Below are 20,704 nucleotides of genomic sequence, written 5' to 3' on the forward strand. Positions count from 1 at the left end.
GGTGAATGGCTGAGTTCGATCTTGGGCTCCACTTCAGGGGATGGACCGGCGCCGAGCTGGGTCCCTAGCGGGGCCCGTCCGGCAATCGTCGGGGCGCCAGCCCCCAGCCCCCTGCCGAGAGGGGGTGCGCTGCCTCGGGGCCCTCCACCTGCGCTAATGGCGGAGGATGATGCGGACGACGTGCTCAGGCATGTTCGGGAGCGCAGCGCTCTTTGCCGAGAGTTTCTTCAGAAGGCGGCGGATGCGGTGAGCCTGCTCAGCGTAGAGCTTGCTGGTGAGGATGCGCGCCTTGAGGCTGAAGGCCTGCGCCTTGCTGAGGAGAGGCGCAAGCTGATGGTGGCCGTCAGCCTTGCGCGCCACCAGCGTGATCTTGACAATGCCAAGGCTGAAGCGTCGCTGGCGGCCTCGCGGAAGGCCTGCTCCCGAGCCGTCGAGGAGGCCCAGGAGGCAGATCGACGATGCGAGGTTGTAGAGGAGCGCACGTGGGAGCTCCAAGCCTGGAACAACTCTCTGGAGCAGCAAATGGAACTGTGCCAGGCTGCCCTTGTGTCGCTGAAGGGGGCACCCGCCGAAGAGGAGGAGCTCCGGAGGAGCGAGGAGGCGCTGACACTGGAGGCTGCCGAGCGCAACCTTGATCTTGAGCGGTTGGAGACAAGGGAGCGCCTGGTGACCCAGACGGAAGATGATGTCGGCGCGCGGGAGGCCCGGGTCCAAGGAGAGATCGACCGCCGCATGGCGGAAGCTCGTTTGTGTCTTGAGCGCGAGTACAAAGAGATGTTGGAGCTGGTCAAGGACGAAGCTGCGGGCAGGACTGCCGCTCTTAGGGCCAAGCTGACTGAAGCGACACGGCGTGAAGATTCCTCCATGGCCGCCCTAAGCACATCGCAGGCTAAGCTGGCCTCCTCCCGCGCCGACCTGCTTCTTCTTCAATAGGGGGTTGATGACGCCGAGGTCGTCGGGCGGCGGAACGAGGATGAGATCCGCCAGCGATAGACCCTGGAGCATGTGCATGGTCCCATGCTCCGAGCACTCAGGGAAAGGGTCAACGCAGCCCTGGGTAATATCTGCGAGGCAGCTGCCGCGGAGCCCCTCGTGACCAACTATGCCGGCAATCTCCGGTTATTCACTGACGTGGTGACGCAGTTGGAGAATCTCTCTGACAGGGCCCGCTGGCTTGTTGAGGAGAGGAGCCAGGTCCTACTTGGGTGTGCCTTCTCCCGTGTCTTCAGTCATCTTTAGGACAGAGATCCCCACTTTGATTTCGATGCCACCATCGCGCCAGTGCCCATAGCCATCCGGGGCGATCTGGCACAGTGGGTAGAGGACAACGTGGATGCTCTTGTTAGGGCCTTCGCTTCTGATAATGACGGCGTGATCTTGGCTGCTGACGAAGGCAACGTCGTGCATGGCGATGAGCATGGCGCTGATGACAGTGATGGTGATGATGGCGATGATGCCAGCGACGCCAGTGATGCCTCCGGAGGCATCCTAGAGGACGCAGTGAGCGACATGTCCGATTGATCATACGCCGCCTCCACTGTTTACCCTGCGCGGAAAAAGTTCGGGCGCGGCCCTGAAGGTTTTGAGAGCATTTTGGGAGGGGAAGCCCCTCGTGTAAAGGATTGTAGCTGGCATGCTTGTAGGCATAACGCCGTATGTATGCTTACGCTGGGCCACTGACCCTACGATGGGTCAGCCGACCCGATTTACCTTTGACCCCGACTGGTCTCGAGCGAGCCTGCGGGGGCTGCAGTGTCCTGAGTGCCTTCTGGGGGAGCCCATAGGTCTCACGATGAGAGCCTCCTGAGGGTGAGTGGCGGCCATGGTCCGGAGTGCTCGCGTACTTAGCCCGGCCCAGCCCGCGGGGGGCTCGCGAGGGGAAAGCAGATGATGTTAACTTGGGACGTAGGGACGAAACCAGAACACAAGAACTGCTCGAACGCAACAAAACTCCCCTCCTAGAACACATGCAAATCTCAAGCTCAAGTTCAACTTAAATTCAAAGCAGAGAAAGTTAACGACAGAGGAAAAGGCAAAAGGCAAAGGCCGCGTCCGGCACCTACTCTAGTCTTCGATGTCTTCTCACCAGCGCGGAGCTAAGTGCTGCCACTGGGCGTGGGCTGGAGCCCCCGAGGCCCGAGGGCGGCTCTCCGGAGACTCCGGGGCGTGTACAGCCCCAACTCATTATTACGTGAGAGTGTCACAGGCGGCGAGCTTCATAGGCACTGGGCCTTCTTCATAGGTACCGGCCTTGCTTCATATCGCCAGATGAGGGGCCCACCTTGCGCCACACTCTACCGCCACCGACGCTGACCAGAAACCAAGGACGATGCCAATGGGGTAGAGCAGTCGCCAGCGGTTCCCCCGACGACCGCGGGTCCTCTGCCGGGGGCAGGCCCTAGGGCACCTCCCCGGCAGAGGGCCTACCTCCTGAGAACGCCTTGCTCCGAGCGTTGCGGGGGCGAGCCCAGCTCCCGGCCCCTCTCCTGCAGCCCCCAATGCCCTCCTCCTAAGGGGTAGGAGGCTGCAGTGTTGGGGCAGCCATCTGCTGCAGTGACCTGTACCTCTTGCGACCCATGGTTAGCATAAGCTTGCTCCCGAGGAATTAGCGGTACCCGATAGCCGCTGTTGCCGGTGCGGTTGTCGTGGCTTCTTTGCGGTTCTTGAAAGGACTCAGCTTCTGGCATCTCCTCCCCCCAGCTCGACCCGAGGAATGAGCCATGGTCTTCTTCCAGTGCGCACTCTTGGCCCACCATGCGGGGCACGTAAGCCTCCAGGGGCGCCGCCCCGAGGGCCTCGTCGTGGTGTCCCATGCGCCATGTGGCCCGCCTCGAAATGCCGTCTTGGGGGTGGTAGCATGACGGTCTGCCTGGGTCGTAGGCAGTGGTGTGTTCCCCCTCGCTTACCGGGAGCGGTGTTGGCGCGACCTGCTGCCCAGCACTAGCGGCCGAGATGCCGTCGATGAGGCCTTGAGGTGCACCCGGGGTCACGCGGGCATGGTTGGGCCCGCCATATGTCCCGCCCGGGCCTGGGATGGTAGTTGTACGCAGAAACGGAGGTGCTCCTAAGGCGGCGGAGCCCAGGAGCTCGGACACGCGCTCCAGCAGCACATCGTGGCCGCTTTCCTACAGCCTGCACCGCAGTAGTTCTAAGGCCACCGTGAGCGTGGCCTTGGTGTTCGCCTGCTCCCGCCGGGTGTACGGCGCTGCGGCCGCGACGTGGTTTGAGGCCCTTGCCGCTGATCGCACCTGCCAAGGGGTGAGGGCAGGCTGCGCTTGGCCGCGTCGCCCGCGCCCCGCAGCGCCCTGCGGAGCACGAGCTACCTGAGGCACGAGGTTGAGGTCGCCTTGGGCAGGCGGCGCGGCATGGGCGGGCCACGCCGCCCAGCGGTCGGTGTTGGCCGTCGGATCGCCGGACATGGAGACAATGAAGCAGTAGAGCGCAGGTCGGTGGAAGGAAGATTCCGGCACACCCCTACCTGGCGCGCCAAATGTCGGATGTGGGGTTCCGGGAAACCCTTAAGGTTCAAACTCTAGGGTGCGCGTGAAGATCTTTCCTCTACCAACCCACGTCCCAACGCCTCACTGAGAATCTAGACTACTCATTGAACAACACAAGGGACACGAGGTTTATACTGGTTCAGGCCACCATTGTGGTGTAATACCCTACTCCAGTGTGTAGTGAGTGGATTGCCTCAGGGGCTGATGATGAACAGTACAAAGGAAGAACAGCCTCGCGAGGAGAGGTGTTCTTGTGGTGGTGGGTGTTCTGCTTCGTCAGGATTCGATCCCCTCCTACTGTGGTGGCTATCTCTATTTATAGAGGCCCTGGTCCTCTTCCCAAATATTGAGCGGGAAGGGCACCAACAACGGCCATTTTGAAGGGGAACATCTAGTACATCTTATCCTGACTAAAGTTGGTCTTCGACTGCCAAAGACTCTGGCGATGACGCCGTCCTGGGCTCCACGGTGACCTCCATCCTGCTGCTCTGCCTGTCTTGGTCCTGTTGCACTGGAATGGCAACCTTTGCTTGACGCCTCGGTACTCCGCGCCTGCGCTTTCCCCCTTTGCACCAAAGAGGAAACAAGGACACTGCACAGGCCGACGCCCGCTTGGCGCCCGCCTGGTCTTGATCGTCCTGGCTTGCGTCATGAGCACCTCGCGAGGTACCCTTGCCTTGATCTCTCCGCCTCCTCGCGAGCTTTGCCTGGCGAGGCCGCTCCTGAGGAAGCCTCCTGTCGTCCGCCCCGCGAGGCTTGGCCCCTCGCGAGGGTCTTCAGCTCGAGTCGATGAAGATGGGTCGTACTGGGCCACCACTTGATCCACGCCACAGGCCGCAGGCAGACAAGTCTGGGGACCCCTGTTCCCAGAACACTGACAATATGTATCAATAAGCATGTGACTTGTTTGTGGAACTAAGTATTGTATGATGATTGTTCTAATGGTCCCTAGTTGATAAGGTTATGCGGACACATATCCTTGACCAGTATACGACTTGGTTGATGACTATGTTTCCCAGGTAATGTGCATGGAGATGCTAAACCTATAGTATGGGCTCGGGAATGGAAATCACCGAGTTGGATAGACCCACTTTGAGATGCAGCGAGATATAGCCATCTGTTAGTCTCAACTACAATGTTTATGCCATGTCCTAGACCTGAGGTCCTCGCATGTTCTCGGGATGAGGATCGACTCACTTAGGGTCTATTAAACGCTACTCCGTAACTGGGTAGTTATAAAGGTAGCTTTTGGGTGTGTCGTGAAACATGCCGCGAGACATGGTTGACCAAGATGGGATTTGCCCCTTCTATTTGGAGAGATATTCTTTGGGCCCTCACGAGTGATCAGATCAGATTCAAAAAGCATGGCCATGTGACTTGGGTTAAGTGTTAACCCAGTTTGAGAATCTGTATCACATTTTCGAGAAGAGAGGTCGAGCTATCACAAGGGTGATAAGTACTCGCCTAGAGCTCGACAACAAATATCGTGAGGCAAAAGGAATGATGCATATGACACATTGTCGTGGTTAATCAAACGAATTTACGCACACATGGGAGTTGGCACGTTCTGCTAGGAGCTGCTACCAACTATCGACTCTGGTCGTGTCCATGTGTACGTGAACCTATAGGATCGCACACTTAAGGGCTGCAGCCCGTATGGATTGGATCTGAGTGGAAATGGACGCAAACTCCTAGTGGGATCAAGTGTTGAGCCCACCTCAGAGGTCTATATAAAGGGGAGTGGGTGCACCACATAGGGTTAATCCTTTTCCAACCCTCGATAGCCGTCGCCACTCCCCATGCCTATGACGTGCGACCGGACCTAGCAGTCCGCCATTCGCCGCTGCACCCCGCATGTGTGGATACCTTGGAGGGATTGCATCTGCGATGCTTGGACGAACCGTTCGAGGGAACCACGAGGCGCCGTTCGCGGGAGATCACCGTTCGCGGGTCTTAACTGTTCGCAGGAGATCGGCAACAAGAGGAGGATACGGGCCGAGAGATAGACAACATGCATCACCAACTCTACTTCCGTTGCGGTGACTGCGCGTCTAGTGGTAAACCCGATCTCGTAATCTATTTCCAGCAGCATGATCTTGGGTGCGCGGTAAAAAATTTTATTTGGAGCTAGCATAGCGTACCATGTGTTCCAACATTGATCACCTCATCAAAGCGTATATTCCAACTCCGAGATGCTTGCACTAGTCCATAGATGGATCGCTGGAGCTTGCACACTTTGTTAGCACCTTTAGGATCGACAAAACCTTCTAGTTGCATCATATACAATTCTTCTTTAAAAATCCATTAAGGAATGCAGTTTGACATCCATTTGCCAGATTTCATAATTATAAAATGCGGCAATTGCTAACATGATTCAGACAGACTTAAGCATCACTATGGGTGAGAAAGTCTCACTGTAGTCAACTCTTGGAACTTGTCGAAAACCTTTCGTGACAAGTCGAGCCTTGTAGATAGTAACATTACCATCTACGTCAGTCTTCTTCTTGAAGATCCATTTATTCTCAATGGCTTGCCGATCATCGGGCTAGTCCACCAAACTCCATACTTTGTTCTCATACATGGATCCTATCTCAGATTTAATGGCCTCAAAACATTTATAGGAATTTGGGCTCATCATAGCTTCTTCATAGTTCGTAGGTTCGCCATGGTCTAATAACATAACTTCCAGGACAGGATTATCGTACTACTCTAGTGCGGATCATGATCTGGCGACCTACGAAGTATAGTAGTAACTTGATCTGAAGTTTCATGATCATTATCATTTGCTTCCTCTCTAGTTTATGTAGGCATCACGGGAACAGTTTTTTGTGATGTGCTACTTTCCAATTCCAGGAAAGGTACAATTACCTCATCAAGTTCTACTTTCCTCCCACTCACTTCTTTTGAGAGAAACTCCTTCTCTAGAAAGGACCCATTTTGGCAACAAAGATCTTGCCTTCGGATCTATGGTAGAAGGTGTACCCAATAGTTTCCTTAGGGTATCCTATGAAGACGCACTTCTCCGATTTAGGTTCGAGCTTATCAGGTTGAAGCCTTTTGACATAAGCGTCGCATCCCCAAACTTTAAGAAATGACAGCTTAGGTTTCTTGCCAAACCACAATTCATACGGTGTCGTCTCAACGGATTTAGATGGTGCCTTGTTTAACGTGAATGCAGCTGTCTCTAATGCATAACCCCAAAATGATAGTGGTAAACTGGTAAGAGTCATCATATAATGCACCATATCTAATAAAAGTACAGTTACGACGTTCGGACACACCATTACGATGTGGTGTTCAACGTGGCGTGAGTTGTGAAACAATTCCACATTGTTTTAAATGAAGGCAAAACCTGTAACTCAAATATTCGCCTCCGCAATCATATCGTAGAAACTTTATTTATTGTTATGATGATTCTCCACTTCACTCTCAAATTCTTTGAACTTTTCAAATGTTTTAGACTTGTGTTCCATCAAGTAGATATATTCATACCTACTCAAATCATTTGTGAAGGTCGGAAAATAACAATACTCGCCGCGTGCCTCAACACTCATTGGACTGCATACATCGGTATATATTCTTTCCAATAAGTCATTAACTCGCTCCATTGTTCCGGAGAACGGAGTTTTAGTCATCTTGCCCATGTGGCATGGTTCGCAAGTATCAAATGATTCATAATCAACTGATTCCAAATGTCATCTGCATGGAGTTTCTTCATGCGCTTTACACCAATATGACCTAAACGGCAATGCCACAAATATGTTGCACTATCATTATCAACATTGCATCTTTTGGCATCAATATTATGAATATTTATATCACTCTACAATAGAGATTCAACAAGAACAGACCATTCATCAAGGGTGCATGACCATAAAAGATATTATTCAAATAAATAGAACAATCATTATTCTCTGACTTAAATGAATAACTGTATCGCAATAAACAAGATCCAGATATAATGTTCATGCCCAACGCGGGCACAAAATAACAATTGTTGAGGTCGAAAACTAATCCCGAAGGTAGATGTAGAGGTAGCGTGCCGACGGCGATCACATCGACCTTAGAACCATTCCCGACGCGCATCTTCACCTCGTCCTTAGCCAATCTTCGTATATTCCATAGCTCCTGTTTCAAGTTACAAATATGAGCAATCGAACCAGTATCAAGTACCCAGGTGCTACTACGAGCATTAGTAAGGAACGCATCAATAACATGTATATCAAATATACCTTTGTTCACTTTGCCAGCCTTCTTATCTGCCAACTACTTGGGGCAGTTCCGCTTCTAGTGACCACTTCCTTTGCAGTAGAAGCACTCAGTTTCAGGCTTAGGTCCAGCTTTGGGCTTCTTCATGGGAGCGGCAACTTGCTTGCCGTTCTTCTTGAAATTCCCTTTCTTTCCTTTCCCTTTTTTCTTGAAACTAGTGGTATTGTTAACCATCAACACTTGATGCTCCTTCTTGATTTCTACCTCCGCGGCCTTAAGCATTGCGAAGAAGTCGGGAATTGTTTTCTCCATCCCTTGCATATTATAGTTCGTCATGAAGCCTTGGTAGCTTGGCGGCAGTGATTGAAGAACTTTGTCGATAACACTATCAACTGGAAGATCAACTCACAGCTGAGTCAAGTGGTTATGATACCCAGACATTTTTAGTATGTGTTCACTAACATAACTGTTCTCCTCCATCTTGCAGCTATAGAACTTGTTGGAGACTTCATATCTCTCAACTCGGGCATTTGCTTGAAATATTAACGTCAGCTCTTCGAACATCTCATATGCTCCATGACGTTCAAAACTTCTTTGAAGTCCCGGTTCTAAGCCGTAAAGCATGGCACACTGAACTATTGAGTAGTCATCAGATCGAGCCCGCCGGACGTTCATAACATCTGAAGTAGCTCCTACAGGAGGTCTGTCAACTAGCAGTGCATCAAGGACATAATTCTTCTGTGCAGCAATGAGGATAATCCTCAAGTTACGGACCCAGTCCGTGTAATTGCCACCATCATCTTACAACTTAGCTTTCTCTAGGAACGCATTAAAATTCAGGGGAATGGTAGCACGAGCCATTGATCTACAACATAGATATGCAAAACTATTAAGACTAAGTTCATGACAAATTAAGTTCAATTAATCAAATTACTAAAGAACTCCCACTTAAATAAACATCCCTCCAGTTATCTAAGTGATACATGATCCAAATCAACTAACCCATGTCCGATCATCATGTGAGATGGGGTAGTCATCAATGGTGAACATATCTATGTTGATCATATCTACTATATGACTCATGGTCGACCTTTTGGTCTCCAGTGTTCTGAGACCATGTGTGCACATGCTAGGCTCATCAAGTTTAACCCAAGTATTTTGCATGTGTAAATCTAGCTTACACCCGTTATTGTGAACGTAGAGTCTATCACACCCGATCATCACGAGGTGCTTCGAAACAACAAACTTTAGCAATGGTGCATACTCGAGGAGAACACTTTTGTCATGAAATTTAGTGAAGGGGACATCTAATAACGCTACCGCCATTCTAAGCAAAATAAGATGCATAAAGGATAAACATCACATGCAATCAAAATATGTGACATGATATGGCCATCATCATCTTGTGCTTTTGATCTCCATCTCCAAAGCATCGTCATGATCTCCATCATCATCGGCTCGACACCTTGATCTCCATCGTTGCGTCGGGGTCGTCTCGCCAACTATTGCTTCTACAACTATTGCTAACGCATAGAGATAAAGTAAAGCAATTACATTGCGCTTGCATTTCATACAATAAAGAGACAACCTTAAGGCTCCTCACGGTTGTCGATATTACAAAACATGATCATCTCATACATCAACATATAGAACATCATATCTTGACCATATCACATCACAACATGTCCTGCAAAAACAAGTTAGACGTCCTCTACTTTGTTGTTGCAAGTTTTACGTGGCTGCTAGGGGCTTCTAGCAAGAACTGTTCTTAATTATGCAAAAACCAAAATGGTGATTTATCAAGTTTGTTGTTTTAACCTTCTTCAAGGACCGGCCGTAGTAAAATTTGATTCAACTAAAGTAGGAGAAATAAAAACCCACCAGCCACCTTTACGCAAAACAAGTTGCATGTTAGTTGGTGGAATCGGTCTCATGTGCGTGGACATGTAAGGTTGGTCCGGGCCGCTTCATCCCACAATACCGCTGAATCAAAATAAGACGTTGGTGGTAAGCAGTATGGCTATCACCTCCCACAACCCTTTGTGTTCTACTCGTGCATATCATCTACACATAGACCTGGCTCGGATGCCACTATTGGCAAACGTTGCTTGGAAAACAAAAAAAAGTTCTACACACACGCAAGATCTATGCATGGAGATGCATAGCAATGAGGGGGAGAGTGTATCTACGTACCCTCGTATACCGTAAGCGGAAACGTTTAGTAACGCGGCTGATGTAGTCAAACTTCTTCACGATCCAACCGATCAAGTACTGAATGTACGACAGCTTCGTGTTCAGCACACGTTCAGCTCGGTGACTGATGTCTACTACGCAAGATTTTCTTGTAGACGTTGTTGGGCCTCCAAGTGCAGAGGTTTGTAGGACAGTAGCAAATTTCCCTCAAGTGGATGACCTAAGGTTTATCAATCCGTGGGAGGCATAGGATGAAGATGGTCTCTCTCAAACAACCCTGCACCCAAATAACAAAGAGTCTCTTGTGTCCCCAACACACCTAATACAATGGTAAATTTTATAGGTGCACTAGTTCGGCGAAGAGATAGTGATACAAGTGCAATATGGATCAAAGATATAGGTTTTTGTAATCTGAAATTATAAAAACAGCAAGGTAACTAATGATAAAAGTGAGCACAAACACTATTGCAATGCTAGGAAACAAGGTCTAAGGTTCATACTTTCACTAGTGCAAGTTCTCTCAACAATAATAACATAACTGGATCATATAATTATCCCTCAACATGCAACAAAGAGTCACTCCAAAGTCACTAATAGCGGAGAACAAACGAAGAGATTATTGTAGGGTACGAAACCACCTCAAAGTTATCCTTTCTGATCAATCTATTAAAGAGTCCATAGTAAAATAACATGAAGTTATTCTTTCCGTTCGATCTGTCATAGAGTTCGTACTAGAATAACACCTTAAGACACAAATCAACCAAAACCCTAATGTCACCTAGATACTCCAATGTCACCTCAAGTATCCGTGGGCATGATTATACGATATGCATCACACAATCTCAGATCCATCTATTCAACCAACACAAAGTACTTCAAATAGTGCCCCAAAGTTTCTGTCGGAGAGTCAAGACAAAAACGTGTGCCAACCCCTATGCATAAGTTCACAAGGTCACTGAACCAGCAAGTTGATCACCAAAACATACATCAAGTAGATCACGTGAATATCCCATTGTCACCACAAATAAGCACGGGAAGACATACATCAAGTGTTCTCAAATCCTTAAAGACTCAATCCGATAAGATAACTTCAAAGGGAAAACTCAATCCATTACAAGAGATTAGAGGGGGAGAAATATCATAAGATCAAACTATAATAGCAAAGCTCGTGATACATCAAGATCGTGCCAAATCAAGAACACGAGAGAGAGTGAGAGATCAAACACATAGCTACTGGTACATACCCTCAGCCCCGAGGGTGAGCTACTCCATCCTCGTCATGGAGAGTGCCGGGATGATGAAGATGGCCACCGATGAGGGATCCCCCCTCCGGCAGGGTGCCGGAACAGGGTCCCGATTGGTTTTTGGTGGCTATAGAGGCTTGCGCCAACGGAACTCCCGATCTATTGTGCTCCTCGATGTTTTTAGGGTATATGGACATATATAGGCGAAAGAAGTCGGTCGGGGGAGCCACGAGGGGCCCACGAGGGTGGGGGCACGCCCAGGGGGGTAGGGCGCGCCTCCCTGCCTCGTGGCTTCCTCGAAGCTTCCTTGACGTCTACTCCAAGTCTCCTGGATTGCTTCCGTTCCAAAATAACTCTCCTGAAGGTTTCATTCCGTTTGGACTCCGTTTGATATTCCTTTTCTTCGAAATACTGAAATAGGCAAGAAAACATCAATTTGGGCTGGGCCTCCGGTTAATAGGTTAGTCCCAAAAATAATATAGAAGTGTATAGTAAAGCCCATAAACATCCAAAACAGATAATATAATAGCATGAATGCTTCATAAATTATAGATATGTTGGAGATGTATCAGCATCCCCAAGCTTAATTCCTGCTTGTCCTCGAGTAGGTAAATGATAAAAGAAAGAATTTATGAAGTGTGAATGCTAGCAGGTGCACAAGGTTGATCAATGATAATTTCGGTCACCTTTTCTAGCATCATTATATGTCATAATAGTAGTTCATCTCATAAAACTTTTCATGATCAAGTAACAAGCTATTCACATGTTAAAGCATAGACCATAAACTTCCTTGAAAACTAGCAAACTTCATTCTCAGTCATCAAACAATTGCAATTCATCTTATTTTCAGGAAGGGTCTATGTCAGAGCTTTGATTTAGCAAATCCCACATACTCAACTATCATATAGTCTTCCATGATTGCTACCACTCAAAGCATATTTTTAGAACAAATAGCATTGATCGAACACATAGAAAGATAGGGGCTTAATGTTTCGCCTCCCAACTTACTTATCATATAGATAATTGTCAACAGTAATAATTCATGATCAAATATATTTGAATGTCCATATATGTTTAGATATTTCCCCATCACATGATGCTTGCCAACTAAAGAGTAGGTTGGAATGAGAAGGAATACTACTGACTCTTGCATAAAAGTAAAATATAGGCCCTTCGCAGAGGGAAGCAGGGATTTGCACAGGTGCCAGAGCTCAATTTTGAAATAGAGATAAATAACTTTGAGTGGTGTGCTTTCATTATCAACATAACAACCAAGAGTTCCCAATATCTTCCATACTACATACATTATAGGCGGTTCCCAAACAGAATGGTAAAGTTTTAACTCCCCCTCCACCAACAATCATCAATCCATGGCTTGCCCGAAATAATGGGTGCCTCCAACTAACAACAATCCCGGGGGAGTTTTGTTTGCAATTATTTTGATTTGATTTTGATCTTTTGATCATGGGACCGGGCATCCTAGTTACCATCCATTTTTCTCCTGAATGATGAGCGGAGTCCACTCATCGTGAGAATAACCCACCTAGCATGGAAGATACTGACAGCCCCTAGTCGCTACATGAGCGATTCGGGCATACAAAACAGATTATTATTTGAAGGTTTAGAGTTTGGCACGTGCAAATTTACTTGGAACGGCAAGTAAATACTGCAAATAGGTAGATATGTTGGACACTCATGGAAGAAACTTGGTTCAAGGGATTTTGATGCACAAGCAGTATTCCCGCTTAGTACAAATATTTAGGCTAGCAACGGATTCTAAATAGCAAGCACCACATGTTGGAGGATCTATAACAATATAACTTCTATACAAATATACCCAAGCACAACTCATTATGTTGTCTTCGTTGTCCAGTTTCAACTAATTTTCTTAGGTTTGAAAATAATCAATGGGGCTCACAATCATAGAAGATGTCTAAGATAGTATATCTATATCTGAAATCTCTCTTCCTTCAATATTCTTTCATGAATTGTTCAAGTGACCAATACAATGTTTGCTAACCTTCAATAAATTTATCACCTCTACTTCGAATATGTGAAGTCATTACTCCCCATGGGATAAGCATATGAAACATATATAATTTCAGATTTATGATATTCAACTCATTCAACCATATACTCATAGGATATAAGTGAAGCACACGAGTAAATGACAAACTACTCCAAAAAGATATAAGTGAAGATCAATGAGTAGTCAAACAATTATTTAACTATGTGAGGACTCTCTCTCATTTAAGTATTTCGGATATTATGTACTTTATTCAAACGTCAATCAAAACAAAATAAAATGGCATTGCAAGGATAGCACAACTCATGTGAAGAAGCAAAAACTTAGGTTCAACCGATACTAACCGATAATTGTTGAAGAAGAAAGGTGGGATGCCTACCGGGGCATCCCCAAGCTTGGATGCTTGAGACTTATTGAAATATTATCTTGGGGTGCCTTGGGCATCCCCAAGATTGAGCTTTTGTGTCTCCTTAATTCCTTTATATCTCGGTTTCCTAAATCTCGAAAGCTTCATCCACACCAAACTCAACAAGAACTCGTGAGATAAGTTAGTATAAACCAATGCAAAAACCTTATCATTTTCTACTGTAACAAATCACAAAAATTATTACTCAACATTGCATACTAAAATTCTCTGCATATTTAATACTCCTATCCTCAAATAGAATCATTAAACAAGCAAACATATGCAAACAATGCAAACATAACAGCAATCTGCCAAAACAGTATAGTATGTAAAGAATGCAAGATTCATCATACTTCCCTAACTCCAAAAATTATGAGAAAAATACTAAACTGTAGAAGATTTATCAGAGCTAAAAATGCAATAAGTTTCAATATTATATCATTCTCTGACTTTTCTAGGGAATTTTTGCAACAGCGGTAAACTTTCTGTTTTGAAACAGCAACATGTATACTTGCAAAATAAGCATGGTAAAGGCTATCCTTGACATTTTTATTGAAAATATAGATGCAAAACATTATTCTAAATAACAGAAAGAAAATACTAACAAAATAAAATGATGCTCCAAGTACAACACATATCATGTGGTGAATAAAAATATAGCCCCAAGTAAAGTTACCGATGAACGAAGACGAAAGAGGGGATGCCATCCGAGGCATCCCCAAGCTTAGGATCTTGGTTGTCCTTGAATATTACCTTGGGGTGCCTTGTGCATCCGCAAGCTTAGGCTCTTACCACTCCATATTCCATAGTCCATCGAATCTTTACCCAAAACATGAAAACTTCACAACACAAAACTCAACACAAAACTCGTAAGCTCCGTTAGTATAAGAAAATAAAAACCACCACTTAGGTACTGTTGTGAACTCATTCTAAATTCATATTGGCGTAATATTTAACGTATTCCAACTTCTCTATGGTTCATACCCTCACGAAAGATATTAAAAAGATGAAGCATATGAGACAAACTCAATTCCATTTTTTTGTAGTTTTCTTTTATAAACTAAACTAGTGATAAAACACTAATAGCGGAGAACAAATGAAGAGATTATTGTAAGGTACGAAACCACCTCAAAGTTATCCTTTCTGATCGATCTATTCAAGAGTCTGTGGTAAAATAACATGAAGCTATTCTTTCTGTTCGATCTATCATAGAGTTCGTACTAGAATAACACCTTAAAACACAAATCAACCAAAACCCTAATGCCACCTAGATACTCCAATGTCACCTCAAGTATCCGTGGGCATGATTATACAATATGCATCACACAACCATAGATTCATCTATTCAACCAACACAAAGTACTTCAAAGAGTGCCCCAAAGTTTCTACCGGAGAGTCAAGACAAAAATGTGTGCCAACCCCTATGCATAAGTTCACAAGGTCACTGAACCCGCAAGTTGATCACAAAAACATACATCAAGTAGATCACATGAATATCCCATTGTCACCACAGATAAGCACGGGAAGACATACATCAAATGTTCTCAAATCCTTAAAGACTCAATTCGATAAGATAACTTCAAAGGGAAAACTCAATCCATTACAAGAGAGTAGAGGGGGAGAAACATCATAAGATCCAACTATAATAGCAAAGCTCGCGATACATCAAGATCGTTCCAAATCAAGAACACGAGAGAGAGAGAGAGAGAGAGAGAGATCAAACACATAGCTACTGGTACATACCCTCAGCCCCGAGGGTGAACTACTCCCTCCTCATCATGGAGAGCGCTGGGATAATGAAGATGGCCACCGGTGAGGGATCCCCCCTCTGGTAGGGTGCTGAAACAGGATCCCGATTGGTTTTTGGTGGCTGCAGAGGCTTGCGGTGGCGGAACTCCAGGTCTATTGTGCTCCTCGATGTTTTTAGGGTATATGGACATATATAGGTGAAAGAAGTCGATCGGTGGAGCCACAAGGGGCCCACGAGGGTGGGGGAATGCACAGGGGGGTAGGGCGCGCCTCCCTGCCTCGTGGCTTCCTTGAAGCTTCCCTGACGTCTACTCCAAGTCTCCTGGATTTCTTCCGTTCCAAAAATAACTCTCCCGAAGGTTTCATTCCGTTTGGACTCCTTTTGATATTCCTTTTCTTCAAAATACTGAAATAGGCAAGAAAACAACAATTTGGGTTGGGCCTCCGGTTAATAGGTTAGTCCCAAAAATAATATAAAAGTGTATAGTAAAGCCCATAAACATCCAAAACAGATAATATAATAGCATGAATGCTTCATAAATTATAGATACGTTGGAGACGTATCAGTGACATCCTCGCCTTCTTGATCCAGCAAGACGGCAAAGTAGTGGATGAGTTCCGGCAGCACGACGGCGTGGTGACGGCGATGGTGATGCTATCTTCGCAGGGCTTCACCTAAGCACTACGAAAATATGACCGGGGGACGAAACCGTGGAGAGGGGCGCCGCACACGGGTAAGAGATTGTCGTGTTCTATGTGTGGTGCCCCTCCCACATATATATAGGTGGGGGAGAGGGAGCATCCAAGGAGGCACTCCAAGGAGGCCGAACCCTCCTAGGGTTCCTTCCCAAGCCGCCCCCTTACCATATTTGCCGGAGGAGGAAAGGAAAGGGGGGAGAGAGAAGGAAGGGGGAGGCCGAATCCCCCTCCTTAATTTCTCCCATAGGACGGATGCCATAGGGGGGGTGCGCCAGCCCCTTGTGGGCTGGTATGCTCCCCTCTAATGGACCAAAAGGCCCATCATTCTCCCGGGGCTTCCCGGAACCCCTTCCGATGATCCGATGACTATCGGGTGTACGAATATCATCGTCATATATATCAATCTTTACCTCCAGACCATTTTGGCGATCCTCTTCATGTCCGTGATCTCATCCGGGACTCCGAACAACATTCGGTCACCAAATCATATAACTCATATAACACTATATCGTCAACGAACGTTAAGCGTGTGGACCCTACGGGTTCGAGAACTATGTAGACATGACCGAGACACCTCTCCGGTTAATAACCAATAGCGGAACCTAGATGCCCATATTAGTTCCTACATATTCTACGAAGATCTTTGTCGGTCGAACCATTATGATAACATACATAATTCCCTTTGTCTGTCGGTATGTTACTTGCTCGAGATTCGATCATCGGTATCTTCATACCTAGTTCAATATCATTACCGGAAGCCTCTTTACTCGTTCTTTAATACATCATCTTGTAACTAACTTCTTAGTCATTTTGCTTGCAAGCTTATTATGATGTGTATTACCGAGAGGGTCCAGACATACCTCTCCGATACACTGAGTCACAAATCCTAATCTCGATCCATGCCAGCTCAACAGACACCTTCGGAGATACCTGTAGAGCATCTTTATGATCACCCACTTACGTTGTGACGTTTGATAGCACACAAGGTAGTTGAAGTTGTCCTGGACTAGGGGGTACTCACCACATTGTCTCCCGACTAGCTGGATCGGGCCGAGGACCCCCATGGCGGTTCACTCATGGGCCACTTCGGGCAGCCCATGCCGCATACAAGGAGGTTTCCACAAGACTTGGCGCAAAAGGCGAGGACTCTCCTAAAACCCTAGGCCTACGGTGTATTATATAAACCGAGGCCAGGCTAGTCAATAGACGATTTCATATCATTAGAACAATCTCGTGGTAGACACAAGTACTCTGTACTACACCCCATATGAATACAATCAAAAGCAGGACGTAGGGTTTTATCTCTTCGAGAGAGCCCGAACCCGGGTAAAATCATGTGTCCGTGTTACTATCGCTTCAAGACGCCTAGCTTAGGACCCCAACTATGAGATATGTCGGATATATAAAACTAACATTAGTGCTTTCATTGAGAGCCTGCTGGGTGATCGCCACGGATCGATGGATGATCAGTCAAATCGAGATCAGAAAAAGTGTCCGACGTCTAGCAGTATACTAGATCTGCAGCGTAAAAGTGTTGAAGACGCAGGCGGCCGAGTACGCATGTATAAGGCCGGAGAGGGTCGATGCAAAAAAAGAACCTCAAGCAGCGCTCCAGCCAAGGAGCAGCGCTGGAGTACCTCCCACGTGCGCGCACACGAGGCCGACAGGAGCTATGCTCAGCAGCCATCCAGAGGAGATTCCTTACCTTTGTTTTTTCTATTCCCTTTTTTGAATCGAGCAACCTAGGTAATCGTTGGAGGCTAGTAGTGTTTTTTCTAAGGAAACCGGAGTACTAACGCAATGAACTACTAGTTTCACAACACGGTACCCTAGATTTAGTAACTGGATTTTAATAGTAGTCTGAACACTACTACTCCACCTAAAAGATCAAAACCAATCTAGTCTTGGTACTGGTTGGTATTTGTTTTGTACAGATTGCTTCATTTTCTTGCTCCACAGACGCAGCTTGTGAGAACGTGTTGCACATCATTGGAGATCCTGAGCGGCCCTGTTCCAGCCGAGCACGTGCATGCAGCATCAAGCTGGAGTAGTAGACACGGGCTGAATTTGGATCGCTTGGTGGCATATAGGAAGACCCAATCCTTCTTTCTTTTCTTTGTTATTCAATTAAGACAGTCTTTGCTTTTTGCGAATCATAGTCTTTCTTGCACTTCTCACGTGTACTAGATGTAAATCCATGAACGCCCAAATGTGTCTTTTTGGATTGCTACAACAAATAAACTAGCTGCTATCAATCCTAGTAATTTTTTCTTGCTTGGGTTTATTTTTTCCAAGGAATTATTACTCTGGTTTGTTCCATCATCTCTACACAGGTATGTCAAATGATGGCCGCATTAATGATGGTTGCGTGATGGTTCGGCCAGTTTCCCATCCGCAGTTCGGCAAACTCCGCATCGGGGACTCCGACCGCCCTGCGAATTCAGGCTTTGTCACGCCGACGCCCCACATCGACATTGGCTTCAACGCCAGGCCACATCTCTTTTAAAAAGTATTTTACGTAAATTAATTATGCCAGGATTTTTTATATATTTATATTGTTATTTTTTGGACTGCACTATTTTACATGTGTAGGTAATCAACTTCGACTACGTCACGCGGTCACTTCGGCAAGCCAACATCGTCATCCCAATCAACATAAATCGGCTCGCGTGATCACCTGGTTGGTCGAATTGCCATATCGACATGTTCGGTTGCCCCTGGGACTTCGGCATCACTGAGAGAGCTCTACCTCATCAAGTGTTCGGCAAACTAGCCATATTTCTTTTATTACTCACTTTGCATAAATTATTTATTATGCTATGATTTTTTTAATTTATTATTATTACTATTATCTCCGGCTTGCACTATTTTCTGTGCACAGGTAAATGATCCGGGTTGGGCAGCGTTGTCACCTCGGCGTACTGATGTATCATGTTACCTCGGCTGAACCAGGGGCTTCGTCATCACTTCATTAACCCACGTCGGGGACTTCGGCATCATACTGTTGGCCTGCTCCGTCGCCTCGGTCGGACTCGGGTTCCACCTCGCCACACTGGTCGTGCTATGCCGCCACTTCGGTGTGCCGAGCTCTTTGCTTCGCCTCCTCAGGACTTTCTTGGGGGCTGGGACCTCGTCCCGCCATAAGCTCGGGCCGCGCATCAACACCGAGCACATTAACCAGCTAAGTCACTTCCATACTCAGTTTTTTTTAATTCTTGTTCTGTTCGACCAAACATTATATTTGTGTTAAAAACTTAGTTTGTCAACCAATTTTGTTTGTTAAAAACACTTCCTTTCCCATGTTAACTGCGGGCTCTTAAATTTATATGAGCTGTTTTATAATAAGTGTTCTTCTTCTAAGTCGTTGCAAAGTCTTTTTCTACCACTCCTTTCTCGACTCGAGTGTGTGGTCAATCGCCAGATGGCCTAGTTTCTCTCTAAAGCCGCTCGGGTTTGGTTCGCTAAACTGGCCTTGGAAACGCACTCCGCCTTCGGGATAGGGAGGTTGAAGCCGAAGGCTGATCCACCTGAAGTCTAGAGACCGGATGTGTCATGTTAAAGCACAACAAAAGCACAAAAAATTGAAGACCAATTTCGGATCAACACCAAAAACTTGATTTAGTTCAGATGTAAAGCTTTTACTAAAGTTTTTTATTTTCCAAGCTTATGGCACTTTTAACCTATTTATGTGTTTCCAGTATAAGTGTCGTAGTACAACGCCGGACACCTTTAAAGCTTTGGCAATATCAATGCGGGGTTGCGACTAGAGCCGAACCCACCAAAAGCCAAGGAACTCCATGGACTCCTCGGCAAAACATTCTCAGATATTGCTTTATATGCATTGGTTTTGAATTGTGTCTTCGGTCAATAGTTGGGTTGCCCGGCTCCTATGCTTGCCTCCTATGTTCCGCTTTGCTCGACTAGGTGTGCAAAAGGAGAACCATTGTGATTGTGCTTCCACCTCAAATGGTTAAGTGCCTTAGTGCATAAATCCAAAAACTGACTATCATAATGGGCGTAAACTGGTCAACGGTCCGATGGTTGTGTTAAACTATAAGATCGATGGAGGTCACCCTGTGTTAAACGATGGGTCGTTCATAACATCGGCCGAAGTGTTAACGGTTTGATCTCTGCTAATGCCGAACACTAACTGGGGGCTAGTAGCTGGCCTCCCAACTTTAAGCTCTTATGGCTAAGTGAAAGTTATAAAGCCCGCATATCTGATTGTCTTGTTTCTGCTAACACAACCGCCTCCAGGCACCAAGGAGTCGGCTAAGGGTTGTCTTGTTACTGTAGAAACACCCTGCATAGCATCTACAAAGGGGTAGAAGCCAATGATGGGCCACTTTCAAATGATAAACGGCCGCAACAGAGTCAAAATAAACATATCTCATCAGTGTTTGTATTCATTATACAAGCGCTGCCTTCCGTAATTATTGTTATAAAGCCATAAAATATGCATCAATTTGACTTAAGATTTTGGCCAAGCTGGGTTGCCTGGCTCCTGTGCTTACCCCTACGTTCCCGATCATTCGGCTAGGCGGTAAAGGGAGCACCTCTGTGATTGTTACTACTGGGTCATGCGAGTTAGGACCTCAGACTTGGTGAAGCTGAAAGCTAGTCATCTTAAAGGATATAATTGGTCGGCAATAACGGAAGTGAAATTTTAGATTCTCTA

The sequence above is a fragment of the Triticum dicoccoides genome, chromosome 2B (genome assembly GCF_002162155.2).
Source record: "Triticum dicoccoides isolate Atlit2015 ecotype Zavitan chromosome 2B, WEW_v2.0, whole genome shotgun sequence".
In the NCBI taxonomy this organism is placed as follows: domain Eukaryota; kingdom Viridiplantae; phylum Streptophyta; class Magnoliopsida; order Poales; family Poaceae; genus Triticum; species Triticum dicoccoides.